Source organism: Camelus ferus, chromosome 19 (genome assembly GCF_009834535.1).
Source record: "Camelus ferus isolate YT-003-E chromosome 19, BCGSAC_Cfer_1.0, whole genome shotgun sequence".
Taxonomy (NCBI): domain Eukaryota; kingdom Metazoa; phylum Chordata; class Mammalia; order Artiodactyla; family Camelidae; genus Camelus; species Camelus ferus.
The window spans coordinates 29976044-29991140 of NC_045714.1; the positions used below are offsets into that span (position 1 = coordinate 29976044).

Below are 15097 nucleotides of genomic sequence, written 5' to 3' on the forward strand. Positions count from 1 at the left end.
TTTTAATGACATTCTTTTTTTTTTTCTGCCTTTTTCAGTTTTATCAGATAGAATTATTACAGTTCGACTGCACATACACATTATAGTGTATGTAAATATAAATATATATACAGTGTGCCCATTCTTTTAATATAAGAAGCCTTGCTGTGTGCGACGATAAATGTGTGTTCCTGTGTAACTGAAAAATTGTGTTCTATACTGGAAATTGACACAACATTATAAACTGATTATAACTCAATAAAATAAAATTTAAAAAAAAAGAAGAAGAAGAAGCCAGAGACACACAAAGAGAAATGAAGCATGGCTCCTGCTTTCAAAAAGGGAGAGAATTTAATCTCATTTTCCATGGCCATCCTGGTAAGTGGGCCCATCAGGCTTGTCCAGATCTTTGGCTTGGGTGACAAACTGTCTTGTCCCCCTTAGCTTTCCATTCCTAAGGCTCACTGATGTAGGTCGCAGGCCCAGGTCCTCTCTGTATGTGTCTCTGAGAAAGCCATTTAACCACTCTGACCTTCAGATTCCTCTTCTGCAAAAGGCATCTGGATCCGTACTCCAGAGCTCTGGGCAGTCTAGTCCATGTGCTAATTCTCTGATATACCCCCAATCTACACTCACTCTGGGGTACACCTGCAACGTGGGACACTGGCGTTCCTTGTGGACCCCAACTTTTCAACCAAATTTGAGTGACAAAAAAGATTTAAAATATGAACCAGAAATACCTAAACATCAGCCATAGTTCAAATCCTCCCTCTTCTCTCTCTCTCTCTCCCTCTCTCCCTCTCTCTCTCTCTCTCTCACACACACACACACAAAGTATATACAGGTAAAGATAGCTAGCAAGTATGGAGCATTGACTCTGTGTACTGTGTCAAGTGTTTCCTCCCATTTTGCAGAAGAGGAATCTGAAGGTCAGAGTGGTTAAATGGCTTTCTCAGAGACACATACAGTGTTGAGCCAGGTTTCAAACCCAAGGAGCTGGATTTCAGAGTCCACGTTCTTACACAGGGCATTTTACAAAAGAACGATTATGGAGGTCGTGAGCTAATTCTATAAAGTACAAATAAAGAGATGGCAATAAACGGGATGTTTTAACCTCAGTGGCTCCCCACTCAATATACATTCACTAGATAATGGCCTTCCTTCCCTTTCACTGCCTGCTCTGTTGGCTCGGTTGGATACAAATACGCTGATGCCTGCATCTTCCCAGAGCACACTCAGCTTAAAAAAAAGATGAGCTCAGAGTAAGGACTGATCCCTTCCCATGGTTCACTGACAAACCTACCAAATTAGCCCTCAGTCAAACTCATGTGTTTCTCACTCTAGGAAAAAAAAAAAAAAAGTGGCCCAGGATAGAAGAAGCGATCTGGAATGATTTCTCCCTCTTGACTATGGAAAATTCCCCATGATCATTTTCCAGCAGTAAAGAATTCTGAGGCTTAATTTCCACTTCCCCCGTGTTCTTACAGATTTTGAATTATTTCCATCTTCCCAACATAGGAATACTTAAAAAAAAAAAAAAAGGCTATATCAGGCACAGAAAAACCACTTCAAAATCATTTGGGAAGAGAAAAAGAGACAAAAAAAAAAAAAACTAGCACAAAACACTGAGAGATTTATAACAGCAAGTCATATCCTTGAAGATTAACGAAGATCTCCCTCTGTTGTTGCAACTGCCCCTAGCCAGCCTCATGCCTCTATACACCTCAAAACACTCTGGTTGTAAGAGATGCTTCCAGCAGGTGTGGCCCAAGTGCATCCTGGGTTGGGATGTGGCCCCACTACCCAATCACCTTACAGGGATCTTTCCTTCCCCGAACATCAGTGGAGGACCCAAAGTCTAGGGTATGAAGAGGGGACCTAGAGTTCACAGCAGTGCAAAATCTCTGATGTTGGGTGCATGCAGTTAACTCAACTGCCTGGTTAGGGTAGTATTTAGCACAGCCTCAATATTTCAGGAAGCTGTGGAAGCCACTGGTCAATTCTGCCCTGGTGAGTCACTTTACTATATTTTATACATAGTTGTTAGTTATCTGCAAATCTTGAACTCTCATTTTATCCCTTCCCACTCCCTTTCCCCCTACTGATAACCATGAGTTTGTTTTCTACGTCTGTGAGCCTTTTTTTGTTTTGTAAATAAGTTCATTTTTAGATTCCACATATGAGTGATATTATATGGTATTTTTCTCTTTCTCTTTCTGGCTTACTTCACTTAGAATGACAATTTCCAGGTCCATCCATGTTGCTGCAAATGGCATTATTTTATTATTTTTTATGGCTGAGTAGTATTCCACTGTATAAATATATAAGGTACTAAGTTTTGAAGTGGTTTGCTGCACAGTAAAAGCTAATATGTTTAGGGGGGAGGGTATAGCTAAGTGGTAGAGCGCATGCTTACCACTACTCAGGAGGTCCTGAGTTTAATCTCCAGGACCCCCTCCAAATATTAATAAGCCTAATTACTTCCCCCCGAAAAAATTATAAAAAATGTTAAGGTTAATATGTTTATTCTGTAAATAACTACAACAGCTAATAAAGGGGGGGGGATGATAAAGGGAAAAATCCCTCTCGTCAGACAACTTAAAATTTAATAAGGATCAAACATCGCTTTTTGTTTTGTAAAGCAGATATGTTTACAGTGTGTTCCACTACACCACCGTATAATAACATAACCTGAATTAAATCACTAGTATTAAAATTGCTTACTGTTTTTGGAAATGAGGGTGTGATACAGTGAATGGAATGTTGGTTGGTTAATTGAGAGCGGTGCACTTTAACTTGGGCTCCTTAACCAGCCAGCTCTGTGACGGGGGCAGATCCATTTCCTGACCCTCAATTACAAGAGAAGAAAATGAAGGGAGTAGATGTGATAACTTAATTAAGGCCTGGTCCAATTCTAAAATGAAAGATTTTGTGTCATTTTTGTCTGACGCATTTGTTTACCACCACCTTTCTATGATGGGATAAAAACACGGCATTTAAGCCTCCTTCTAAGTAAGAGTCATTATCTTCAACGTGCCCAGCATGGCCCCAGTCACAGTGACACATACAGCAGTGAAGAGCCTAGCGGCGTGCTACGGCTTTCTCTTAAGCTTTGGAGGGCCCACTGTGTCCCTCTCGTCCCAAATCTGTGCTCCATGGCGATGTCCTGGTAGATTGAAATCAGACACAGTGGAAGTATTTACACCATGGAAATCAGCAAATGCCACAGATCATTCTTCCCAGCAGGAGAGCCAGTTGTCAAACATTTACCAGGACCACACTGGACTCTCCTCTCATGAAGTCAACATTCTAATAGGGGAGCTAGACATTGCATAACTGTGGCCACAGTATTTTATTACAGCTGTGAAAAGTGTCGTGAAGCAAGGGCGGGGGTGACACAGGGCAGTAACGCACCTCCCGAGCAGATGGAAGGTACTTGAAGACTCCAAGCAGAAGGAAAGGGACGAGGCTGGTCCGGCTAATGTGGCTGGAGCACAAAAGGCAGAGCTTGAAGGGAAGGTGGAGAAGGGGGTGTCATGGAAGGATTCCAGGGTTCAGATGGTGCAACTCTGAACGGTGGTAGTTTTATTAATGCGGCAGGACCAGGTCAGGGGAGAAAAGAGGATGAGAATGATACCAGCTTTAGAAATGCTGGACTTTGGGTCTCCAGGGGACAGCGTATTGGATGCTATTGTAAAACTGAGAGCCACTGTGTCCAGGTGGTAAATAAAACTGTAAGTGTGGATGTGATTCTGGGAGTGGGGGAGGATGGCAACCTGGAGCCAACAAAGTAAACCAAGCCACTGGGGAAAAGGGAAAAGGGAAAATTTATGAGAGCAAGGAAGTAAAGAAAATCAAATGTTTCAAGGAAAATAAAATAATCAACAATTCAAATAATACTCTGATAAAAGATTAAGTGCAAAGAGAGCTAAAAATGGCCAATATATTTTGAAATATGAAGGTCATTGGTGGCTTTAGAAAGAAGAGTTTGGAGCGATGGGTACAGAGTCTGGGTTGATACAGACCTAGGAGATGGTGAAAGCTGAGAATGGAAGCGGAGTGTACAGGCAAGTCTTTAAAGACGCTCACGTGAATGAAAAGGAGAAAGGAAAGAAAGCAGACAGTGAAGGTCAAGAAAGGTTGGGGGGTTTTAAGATGGGAGAGGTTGGTCGTGTTTAATATTGATTGGATGGATCTGGTTGAAGGGGAAATATTGACAACACAGGAAACAGAAGGGATAAATGTTCATGTAAAATCTTTGAGAAGTCAGGGTTCAGGGTCAACAAGGGAGGGGTGGCCTAGGGAAGGAGGAGGGACACAGGAGGGAGCAGCAGAAGGTGAAGGCGGGCTTCTGGGACGCATGGCAGGAAGGAGGTGGCAAGGCCCCCCAAGCTCTCTCTAGCCTCCAGGAAGTAGGTCACATAAACTGCTGGGAGCGAGGCGGCTGGAGACTTAACACAAGGAGAAGGTGCTAATGAACGAGAAACAGCAGAAGTCACCGGCTTTGGATCCTGGCAGGCTTGGCTTCCCACCACTTGGGAGTCCGTAACCGCACATGAACACCACAGCCTTGCTGAAAACCTCATTCACCTGACCGGCAATGACTGAGCAATTCCTGTGTCCTAGCAGTGTGCTGGAAATGCCACACCTCGCGGGTCAAGTCCCTGAATTCAAAGCCTTCATCCCCTGTTGGGCAAGTGAAGTGAGTCAGACATGGAAAGTGCGAAGGTGCGGGTTTGCCTGCGGGATCCAGGGAGAGCAGAGGGAGACAGGGCTCCAGGTGGCCTTCCGGGGAAACAACCACTCTAATGATGGCCTCCATGGCCCCGATGCAAAGATGGACAAAATCAGTCACCTGAGTCATTAATAAGACAGTCTGCCTAAGGCACCCCAACAGGATGTCCACAACACAGTGGTTTATCAGTAAGTTCTACTACTTTTCTGCCCTTGAAATCCTTCTGATATAACTGAGGCCATGAGACTAACAGATGAAGTTGTGACAATCTTGCACTTTCTGCACAAATTTTCACTTTTTCCCCTGTTTCTCAAGACATGCTCTTCCCTAATGATGGCTCAGAGCCATTAAACTATCCCTAATAGCTGAAATCCAACACACAAAAACACAAAACTAACAAGGTGTCTTGTATAGGGAATGACAGTCACTGTGTAGATAAGATTACACACATGTCACCCCCTCCTCTATTTCTCTCTCATGTTTATGGGCCAGATGCAGCTGGATCCCAGACATCTGGGTCCCTGCTTTCCTTCAAATAAGTGAATGTCCCATGTATCAGTTAGCAATCTTCACTGCAAAGGGACAACATCCCGTCTTAAACTGGCTTAGACAATGAAGGAGACTTATCAGCGCATGGGCTTGAAATGGTCTGATCTGGCATCTCAAATGGCATCACTGAAGATTTGCTTCTTTAATGGTTTGCCTTCTGCAGAGTTAGCTTACTCATTAGGCTCCCAGAGTGGTACCCAAACTATCCCAACAACTTCATCCATGGAAACAAAATAGCAAATTCAGGTCCATATAACATCCTTGTAACACAAGATCACAGCAAAAGAGAGAAAGGTTCTTTCCCCATAAATTCAAGGACATGTTCACTTAGTACTGGCTCTGAATAGACGGTTCTTGATCCAATCTCTATGCAGTGACATCCGACAGAACTTTCTGTTAGTGACGGAAATGTTCTTTAGCCGTCCCTGTCCACGGGTGGCTACTGAGCACTGGAAATGTGGCTAAGGAGGCTGAGGAAATGGATTTCTTATTTTATTTTAATTAAAATTTAAATGTAAAAAGCAACATGTGTCCAGAGGACACTGTGCTGGACAGAACAGCTGAACAGCAGGGAAAGGGTGGGTCACACTAGCTGGCTTAACTGGCCGGTGCCCACTGCCTTCAGCGGGGGATGAAATTAATCCCATTCATTCCACCAAGGGGAAGTCACTCTGCCTGGTGTCCCAGAGCCCACCCATAGATTAATGGCCCAATTCAACATGAAATCCTTTGCCAAGGAGTCATATTTATAAATCTCCACCTAGCACAATGCCACGTGAAAGTCACTTTGGAATAATAGTCTTTTAAAGCTGAGAATGACCTCAGGGCTCACACACTTCAAATCCATATTTCACAGAGAAGAAAGGGGCTCGGAGAGCATCAATCGCGTTGCTCACGGCAGTTATGAGCAGGGCCTGGATTTGCTGACCCTCAGCCATTTTTCGCCTGTAAAATCGGTCTCTCTGCCACGGCCATCCAACAGGCCCACGGTGACAGAATTAACTCCATTCCACATGAAGCTTCGTAATCATCAGCCTGTTGAAGCTTCCAGTCCAGGATGTTGCCACAGATGTCTGATAATTTTACACTCAAAAGTCTACATGAGCCCAAGCGGTCATGTCCATGAGGCAGGCTGGCCTGCTGGGGACTACGGCTGCCAGGAGACCACACGTCCTCTCGGACGCAAGGTGGCCAGATGTGGCCATGGGGGTGTGTCAACCAGGGTTGCCAGGTCTTCTGGTTTTTCCTGAGAATCTAGATTTGTATATGAACTCCCCAGATTTTTCAATGCACTCTTGTTTATATTTTAATGTGTTATGTGGTCTAAGCAAGGTCTGTCTGTGAATGGGTTTAGCATCCTGTTTGCACTCTGTAGTAGAGATTGATAAAACTGAAAGCCTGAAAACTGCAGCCTTCAGGGTAGTCACTTCTGCTGGGGGCCCATGTGTTCCCACGCCTGCCAACTGACAGCATCCAATCACAACTCTGTCCGAGGGCTTTCTCGAAGCCTGGGGCCCACAGGTCTGGAGGCCCGTGGACATTGAGAGGGGCTGGAGGAAGTGCTAAGGACGTAACAGCCTGGGGGAGAGCCGCTCTCAAACGCTGGCAGGTGGGAACTGGAGGGTAAATACCCCAGCTCTCTCGCCTCTCAATTGGAATAATTCTGAAGTGTGTTCCACCCCAGCCCCCAGGGTTCCCCTTCCGTTGCCCAGAGTGTAAACTATTTGATAATTCACCACTGCCTTCCCTGGCCTGTCTCACTCCCTCACTGCTCTGTCCCCTGTGTGTGGGGTCACTTTCCAAATAAACTACTTGAGTTTGAATCCTTGTCTTGGGGTCAGCTGCTGGAAGAACTCACCCTCCAAACACCATCAATATAAAACTGTTTTCAAATTTCATTTTTTTTGTTTTTCTTTTTTTTTTAATTTTTCCATCTAGGAATGAACTGTGTCAGGGCTAAAATAGGTGAAAATTTCACAACTAGTCTAAAGTCCCATCACCTCTGACCACCTCATGTCTCATCATCCACAATGGCAGTGCTGAGACTGCTGGCCTAATGACGCCACCGGATAGGTCAGCTGGTCTAATGACGCCACCGGATAGGAACACGTGTCCTTCTAAAGACAGACTCCATTATGTTTATCAGCATGGTCCTTAGTCTCTCAGCACAGCAACTGGTTCTGCCCCATAAAACTTTTCATTGAGGCGTTCACTTCAAACAGGTGCACGGTTGGCCGTGCACAAAGCTAAAGAGAAACCTCCCACAAAATCATTCTCATCACAATCCATGCTCCCTGGACCAGACGGAAGTGAAGACCAAAACTTCTTATGGGAGAAACATGAATTTTTACCACTCTCAAAGGTATCACCTAGAAGTGATGACACCACACGCTTCCTGTCACACCTGTGTATGATCTGACTCTACCTGGTTCCCCGCTGCTGGGCTGAGGTGTCAGTCAAGGGAGGATTCAAACAAATTGATAGGAAATGTAATGATGTTATCATTGAACGAGCTGATATCTGCTTCTGTATCCACAAGACAAAGTTAAGATTAAAATAATTATATAAAATCATTCCTAAAACCACATTTGCTTATTCCAAAGTGCAGCTAATTTAATTAAATTTGGAATTCAAACAGTAACGTGATCTAATAGAGGCTCTAGAAAACCATAAAGGTTAATAAACAGGGCTTGCGTGCTGAGGACATGTTGGGTAAGAATAAAACAAAGAGCTAATACCTGAAACAGTCAGGAATGGAAAATTAAATGAATTTTAATCAACTGAACGTAACAAAAGTATCTATTCTGATTCAATCTTGGACGAGGAGACTCTTTTTCTAAAAAATGCTGGTAATTTCCTGCCTTCCTAAGTACAGTAGAGGGAATACCATTCAATCATAGCCACATAATTCAGAATCTTGTAGGGCCTCTGGGTGCTCAAGCCGAGTATGACTTCTGATAGAAATGAGGCCACGGACGGGGAGGCAGAGTGAGCACCGCTCAGGAAGTTCACGGAATTGATTTGTGATGTCAGCTTGCTCCCTCTCTCCGTGTTCACCTTGGCTGCACATTAGAATCAAATGAGGAGCTTTCCAAAAGAAAAATAGCCGACGTCCTGACCGCAACCCAGAGCAATTAAATCAGACTCTCCGGGGGCGGGGCCGGGGCCTTGCAGTTTTGAAGCCCACCCCCCTCCCCATGGTGATTTCAGTGCAGCCCATGCCGAGAATCACTTCATCCTGTTTGCCTTCTCCTTGTATGTGCAATATCCCTCCTGAGGTTTCTTTCCAGACAAATCTAAGAGGGAAAAACAACTCTCGCAGAGAAACTTAACTTCACAAATGAAACAGGTTCTTTAAAAAGCAAGATGTTAAGAGCCAGGACACACAGACAGACTGCCTGGGTTCTATTCCTGCCTCTATTAATGAACTGGATGACCAGGGGTTGTGACTCAGCTTCTGTGCACCCGTCAGTGTCCTCACCTGGAAATGGGGGTGAGAACAGCCCTGGCCTCACAGGCTCATGGGAATGACGAAGCAAGTGTGTGTGTGTGCACGCACGCATGAGCACATACGTGTTAGAGCCGTGTCTGGCATGCAGAAAACACCATACCTGGGATTGCTATTACTGGTGATGATGACACCAATGATAATAACAACAATAATTAAAAGGTAGGTGCAAATTGAATGAGTGCATATTCAGAAAAACGTATTTATGCTCTGGGACACCAACTTCCTAGTAAATCGCTTATTTACAGTTCATACCTTCACCTTTTGAAATTATTTAGACAAAATGTGGAAAAATGGAAAACAACTCCATTTTTTAGTCTATTTTTACTGTGGTAAATGCTCAAATGACTCAACTGTCCATCTCCATTTATTTTACCAGAAATAAAAAAAGAGGCTTGTCTTGCTGGTTAAATATAGAAACAGCTTGACAAAGACCCCATTACTAAGATCAAACAACTTTGGATTGGCAAGAAAATGAACTAGAGGACAATCAAATATGCTCACTCCATCTACAACATCTATCATTCAAGCAAAGGAGCATGACGCTGTCCACACCAAGTCTGGGGGTTCTGTTCACAACAAGGTCAAGTGGGTTTTCCACGTAACAGGAAATAAAATTATGAACAGTACGCAAAATGTATTTCCTCTACACATTCCTTTCATCCAGTGTCTCAAACTAATTTTGCATCAAAAGGTACAAATATCCCATTATAATAACTTCAGAGCATGGAAAGCATCCAATTTAATTTCTAGTACAAGACTAGGAAGAGCTAAATATAAGCAAGTCATAAAATGGAGGCATAATTTTGTAATTAAATTATATTAGGAGTAATGAATTTTGAATCAAAGCCAGGGTGCTATATATTTCTAAACTCTGGTTGCAGCGTAGTCAAATGAGCACTGCTGTTGTTATTGGCATGATGAAGGGCTGTGATGGTGACATGAAAATCGTACTAATGCACTGATACCCGAAAAATGATTCCAAAGAAAAGTGCAACAATGCCATTTCACAATCATCAGCTTGATCTTCAAGTACATTTACTGAAAAACCATGAATCACAACCTTGTAAAAGCTTCCATTCTAACAACATGTTTTCCTCTTTTGCATCCACATTGGCTAAGCAAGCAACCATACATTTGGCTATCCCACACAAGCTAGAGTTCATCGAGGCAGAAACTTTGGGGCTCACAGAAGTGAAAAGAAGGAAGTGTTGAGAATTAATGGAGCTTGGTGGGGAGGGTATAGCTCAGTGGTTAGAGCGTGTGCTTAGCACACAAGGTCCTGGGTTCGATCCCCAATCCCTCCATTAAAAAAAAAAAAAAAAAGAAAGAAAGAGAAGAGAATAAATAGAGCTTAATCTGGAAGTGGATTTGATGAGAAGAGACTTGTTCCGCAGCAATCCATCAGACCACTGACTATCTAAATTACATTTACAAACACTGAAAGTTTAATCTCTAAGCATCTGATCAGTACAGAGGAGGAGGAGGGGCCTGATGCCAATACAGCAGTGATAATCCCAAAGTGATTATTTTAGGAAAAAAGAAACAGACAACCATAGTGGAGTCCAACTCTTCTTGTGAATAATAGCATTTTGTCCTATCCAAGACTTTTAAATCATCTTAAAGCTTATTCTATAAGGCGCTTCAGATTCCCAAGGGTCAAAAACCTTTCACCTAGGATGGAGTATTTATTAGCTAATTATCCTCAGAGAAAAAGGCTTCTAAACGATAAATCCCTTCTTCCTTCCACAACTCTGTTCCCGAAACATTATGAAATACATAAATAAGCATCTTGTTGCCCAAGCAGACCGAAGCTTCAATGCTTCAGATCAAAAGGCCACAGCAGAGTCTAAACAGAAAGCCAGTCCTATTACCTTGAAGAAGAAGAAGAAAAAAAAATATCTTAAAAGGTATGTGAATAGATGGTCACCTGGCTTTCAAAACAGCACACTTGTGGTCCCTAACGATTATTTAGGGACTAATTGTTTAGTCAGAGACTAATTGTTCATTATATACCAATAATAGAAGCTGCCACAATAGATCTTGAGGGCATTATGCCAAGTGAAATAAAGCCAAAGGGAGAGAGAGAGAATATGGCATGGTATCTCTTATATGCGAAACCTAAAAAGAAAAAGAGGGGGTGTAGTCAGACTCAGTAACAGAAAGTGCAAAAGTGGTTGCCAGGGACTGGGGTGTGGGGGAACTCAGGAGAGGTTGGGAAAAGGGTACAAACATTCAACTCTAAAATGAGAAACGGCTGAGCACCTAATGGATAATACAGTGACTAGAGCTGATAACACCAAACACACACAAATGAAATTTGCTAAGAGAGCAGGAGCTAATGTTCTCACGCATACACAAAAATAAGAAAAATAAGGGAGGAGATGCATGTGCTCATTAACCAGACTGCAGGTGGGGGGTGGGGATCCTTTCACAATGTATACGTATATATCAAATCACTATGATGTACACTTTAAATACCTACCTTGCAGTTTTATTTGTCAATCATATCTCAATAAAACTGAAATTTTAAAAAATGAAATTAAAAAAAAAAAAGAAGCCAGCACAAAGACTGAGTTTACAAAGGGCTGGGCACTTCATGCATCACTTGTTAACAGCAACTCTGCGCAAGTAAGACCCCGCCTGATCGATGAGGAAATCGAGGCTTACACTGTTAAAGGGATTCACCAGACACAACTCATTGAATTCGGGGTCCAAGTAGAACTCAGACCCACAGCTGTCTGACTTCTGGTTCTAGCCTCCCAAATTAGGACTCTAAACACCCCCTGGCTGAGGGAGAGCGCTGGGAGAAAGCAGAAAGCTTGCACCTTTCAGTCATTCCACCCAAGAGGTGAAGGAGCTGTGGGATCTGCCCATCAAACTTCTCTGCTTGGGTGGGTGTTAATTTCCAGGGACTTTCAGGCAGCGATGTGGGTGGCAAAGTGAGCTCCTGAGGCCAGAAAAAGCAAAGGAATGCAAATGCCGGCTACTGGGGTCCAACCCTTGGCCTCAAGAGTAATAAGGACTCGGGTTTAGATTTTGTGCCATGTCTGCCCTAACTTCCTTATGTGAAGGAAGTTGAGGCAAAGGGAAGGAAAAGACTTAGTCCATAGACGCTGCTGGTTTGTTCGCAGTGATTGGTGTACTGCTTTGGCCCGAGCCATGACCCCAGCCCTCCAAGAGCAACACTCAGCATGAGCTCTGCTGTTTTCCAAGGTAAATCAGTTACTGTTTCAGGGTTTGGGGGAAGCTACCAAATAAAAGTGCATAGCGTTGATCTTCTTAATTTATAAGCACATCACTGCATTCAGTCAACTGCGTGAGTGTCCTACCTGATTTAGCACGTACGAGACAGTTCCAAGTTGATGTTTCTGGGATAGACTGGAGAAGTGTGTGCAAAAGAGGAAGTGTTATTGCTAAACAAAGACTAATGAAACCTGTGCTGCCTGGTGGTTCTCCGCGGAGGCCAGATTGTTAGACTGCTTTCTTTTTTAACATGATACCCCTAGATTTTCTGGAATAGGTTGATGACCTCTAGATCATTTTAAATATTTTTGAACTCTGGACTGTTATGCTGAAAATGTCATTGCATCTTATGTAAATATTTAATGGTTAAACTTTGCTTTTGGACTCCATATAGAAATTTAAGGTTACCATAAGAGAAGGCAGTCTAGAGATGTCCTTAATAGACACTTAGTCATCACTCTGCAAGAATCCCAAATGGCTATCTCATGCAAAAATCACAGGCCAGAACAAGATGGCAGACAGAGCAGAAGGTAGAGCTCTTCTCTTGTCCTGAATTCCTAGAAATGACTGGCTATGCAGGTGTCAATTTATGTCTGTAATCCAGGATCATAGGTAAACAGAAAGGGTCATACCTGTTGAATCCGAAAGCTTTGTGAAAGGGAGAAGGTGAACAGAATAAAAATGAAGTAGGAAATGACCTCCCAGAAACCCACAGGCACGAAGACAGGAGGAGATCTGGGCCGTGCCACAGGTGGCACAGGCGTCAGCGCCAGGAGTAAGACAGCAGCGTCAGCTTAGGTCGACCTGCGTCACAGGTCCCGCCTCCCACACCCGCCGCCAGAAGACAGCTACAGGAGAGTGGGGGAGAGGACAGGGGACCGCCAACAGACCGGACTAACCATGTGAAGAAATTAAATTTGCAACTCAAGTTCACATCAGTCCTCAAAATCCACTGCATGATTGCTACGGTCTGAATGTTTGTGTCCCCACCCCCAGGGACAAATTCAATGTTGAAGCCCTAATGCCCAAGGATGGTATCAGGAGACAGGGCCTTTGGGATGTTATCAGGCCCTGATGGCAGAGTCCTTGTGAATGGGAATGAGTGTCCTTCTAAAAAGGGCTGTGGAGAGACCCTCAGCCCCTTCCACCATGTGTCCAGAAGTCTTGAGACCCTGAAGAGGGTCCCCACCAGACCATGCTGGCAGCCTGATCTTGGACTTCCAGCCTCCAGAGCTGTGAGAAATAAGCATCCGTTGTTTACAAACTACTCAGTCTACAGAATTTTATTAGAGCAGCCCAAATGGACTAAGATAACTGTACTTGAATTAAAAATCTCAACTAATAATAATGATGGCTATGAGACTGATGAATAAGTAAAACCTTAAATAAAGCAAAAAAAGCAAAAAAAAAAAAAATTGAACTGTGAATACACCGAAGTTGAAAAAGTCAAGTCATCTTTTGTCACGCGTAAGTTAAAAGTTAAGAAATTCAAAGATAAGCCACAGACAGGAAGAAAGTATTTGCAACATCTTTTTGTTTTTTTTGTTTTTTGGTTTTTTTTTTTTGCAACAGCTAAAGGATGACCATCCAGATTACAGAGACAACTCTCAACACAAGGCAAGGGGTTTAAGGACGTAATTCATGTAAGAGAAAACAGCCATTGTCCATACATGCACGAAATAGACACAGATTACTAGAAAATCAGGCAACAGCGGATTAAACAGATACAATGGTCGCATCAGACTGGCAGAAGGAAAAATATTTCTTAACAGTGATGGTGAAGATTGAGGAAACAGTTCCTCTCAGACAAGATTGGCAGAGTTATAAAATGACACAACCATTAACTAAAATTTAGGCTATGTATAGCCTTCAATCAGCAACTGTACTTCTGAAAATTCACCTCAGGGACGCCTGACCCATATACTCAGAGAGGGACACACAAGGCTGACTACTATTCTGTAGTAGAGGATTATTTTCTGACGCCCAAAACTGGAAACAGACACATACCACGCATCTATCAATGAGAATTCTTTATTGTTTAAATACAATTTAGCAATCCGTTCCATGGGCTGTGATAGAACAATTTAAAAGAATAAGGTAGAGGTGTGTACTTACATGAAAAACCCTGTAAGCTATACTATAAAGGGAAAAGCAAGGTTGTGGAACAGTGAAAAGTAATATGATGTTATCTAGGGTGCCAATGGATATTAATGAAACGAAATGAAATAGTCCCATAGTTAGCACGTGCGCAGATTCATTACAGAGAGACTCTTTAGTGTGCTCTTTCATACAACTTGGTTTTCAAATAAATATATTAAAATATATTTAATCTTTTAATTAATGTATTAATTTTTTTCAAAAAAAAAGAGAGAGAGCAAGAGAGAGTGACCCCTGGAAAGGTACCATGAAGCTGTCACCAGCAGTTGACTGTGGAGTGAGACTGGGACTGAGGTCAATGGTAGGGACTGGTTAAAGACATCGAGAATTCTTTACTCTCTTATAAAGAGAACCTATTTGTATATTCTCCACAAAATCACAGATTAATCATATCTGTAATGTAAAAAGATATAGTAATATTAATAGAAGTCCTCTATTTGAAATGTGTATTTTTCCTCCTATTCCTTTTTTAATCATGTCTTCCCCTTTCCTCTCCCCCAAGCTCCTGGTTTACGGATACAAGGAAAAAGTTTACTGAACTATATTGAACTTCCTGGATCTGAACTAGTCGTGACTAGTTTTACTTTTACACCAGCCCTGGTGCAGAAGCAGGGCATCAAGTTGCCAGGCAAAGGTCTACTTTGTTTCATATTCCAGCAGGATAGGTTTCTGTTAGCCTTTCACACTGACCCTTTTTCCTTCTTTAGCTTTACTTCCAAAGTTGTGATAGACATTCTTGCCGTTCACATGGGTTTTCCTGGCTGACACTTCCCATGTTAGTTTCTGGTCCCAAGAGGGCATAGCTCCAAAGGAAAAAATCATGGCCTGATGCAGGCAACCTCTTAAATACTCAGGCTGGGCAGAAGCCCCTTCTCACCCAGGATGACAAATAAACTGAGCCTCCTTACAGAACACACACTGAC

General features: G+C 42.9%; 1 protein-coding gene across 7 annotated transcripts in view; it reads right to left on the reverse strand.

The window, feature by feature from the left end:
* PLCB1 (phospholipase C beta 1) overlaps window positions 1-15097 on the reverse strand; it is a 648190-nt gene that overhangs the window by 612259 nt on the left and 20834 nt on the right. The window lies entirely within an intron of this gene.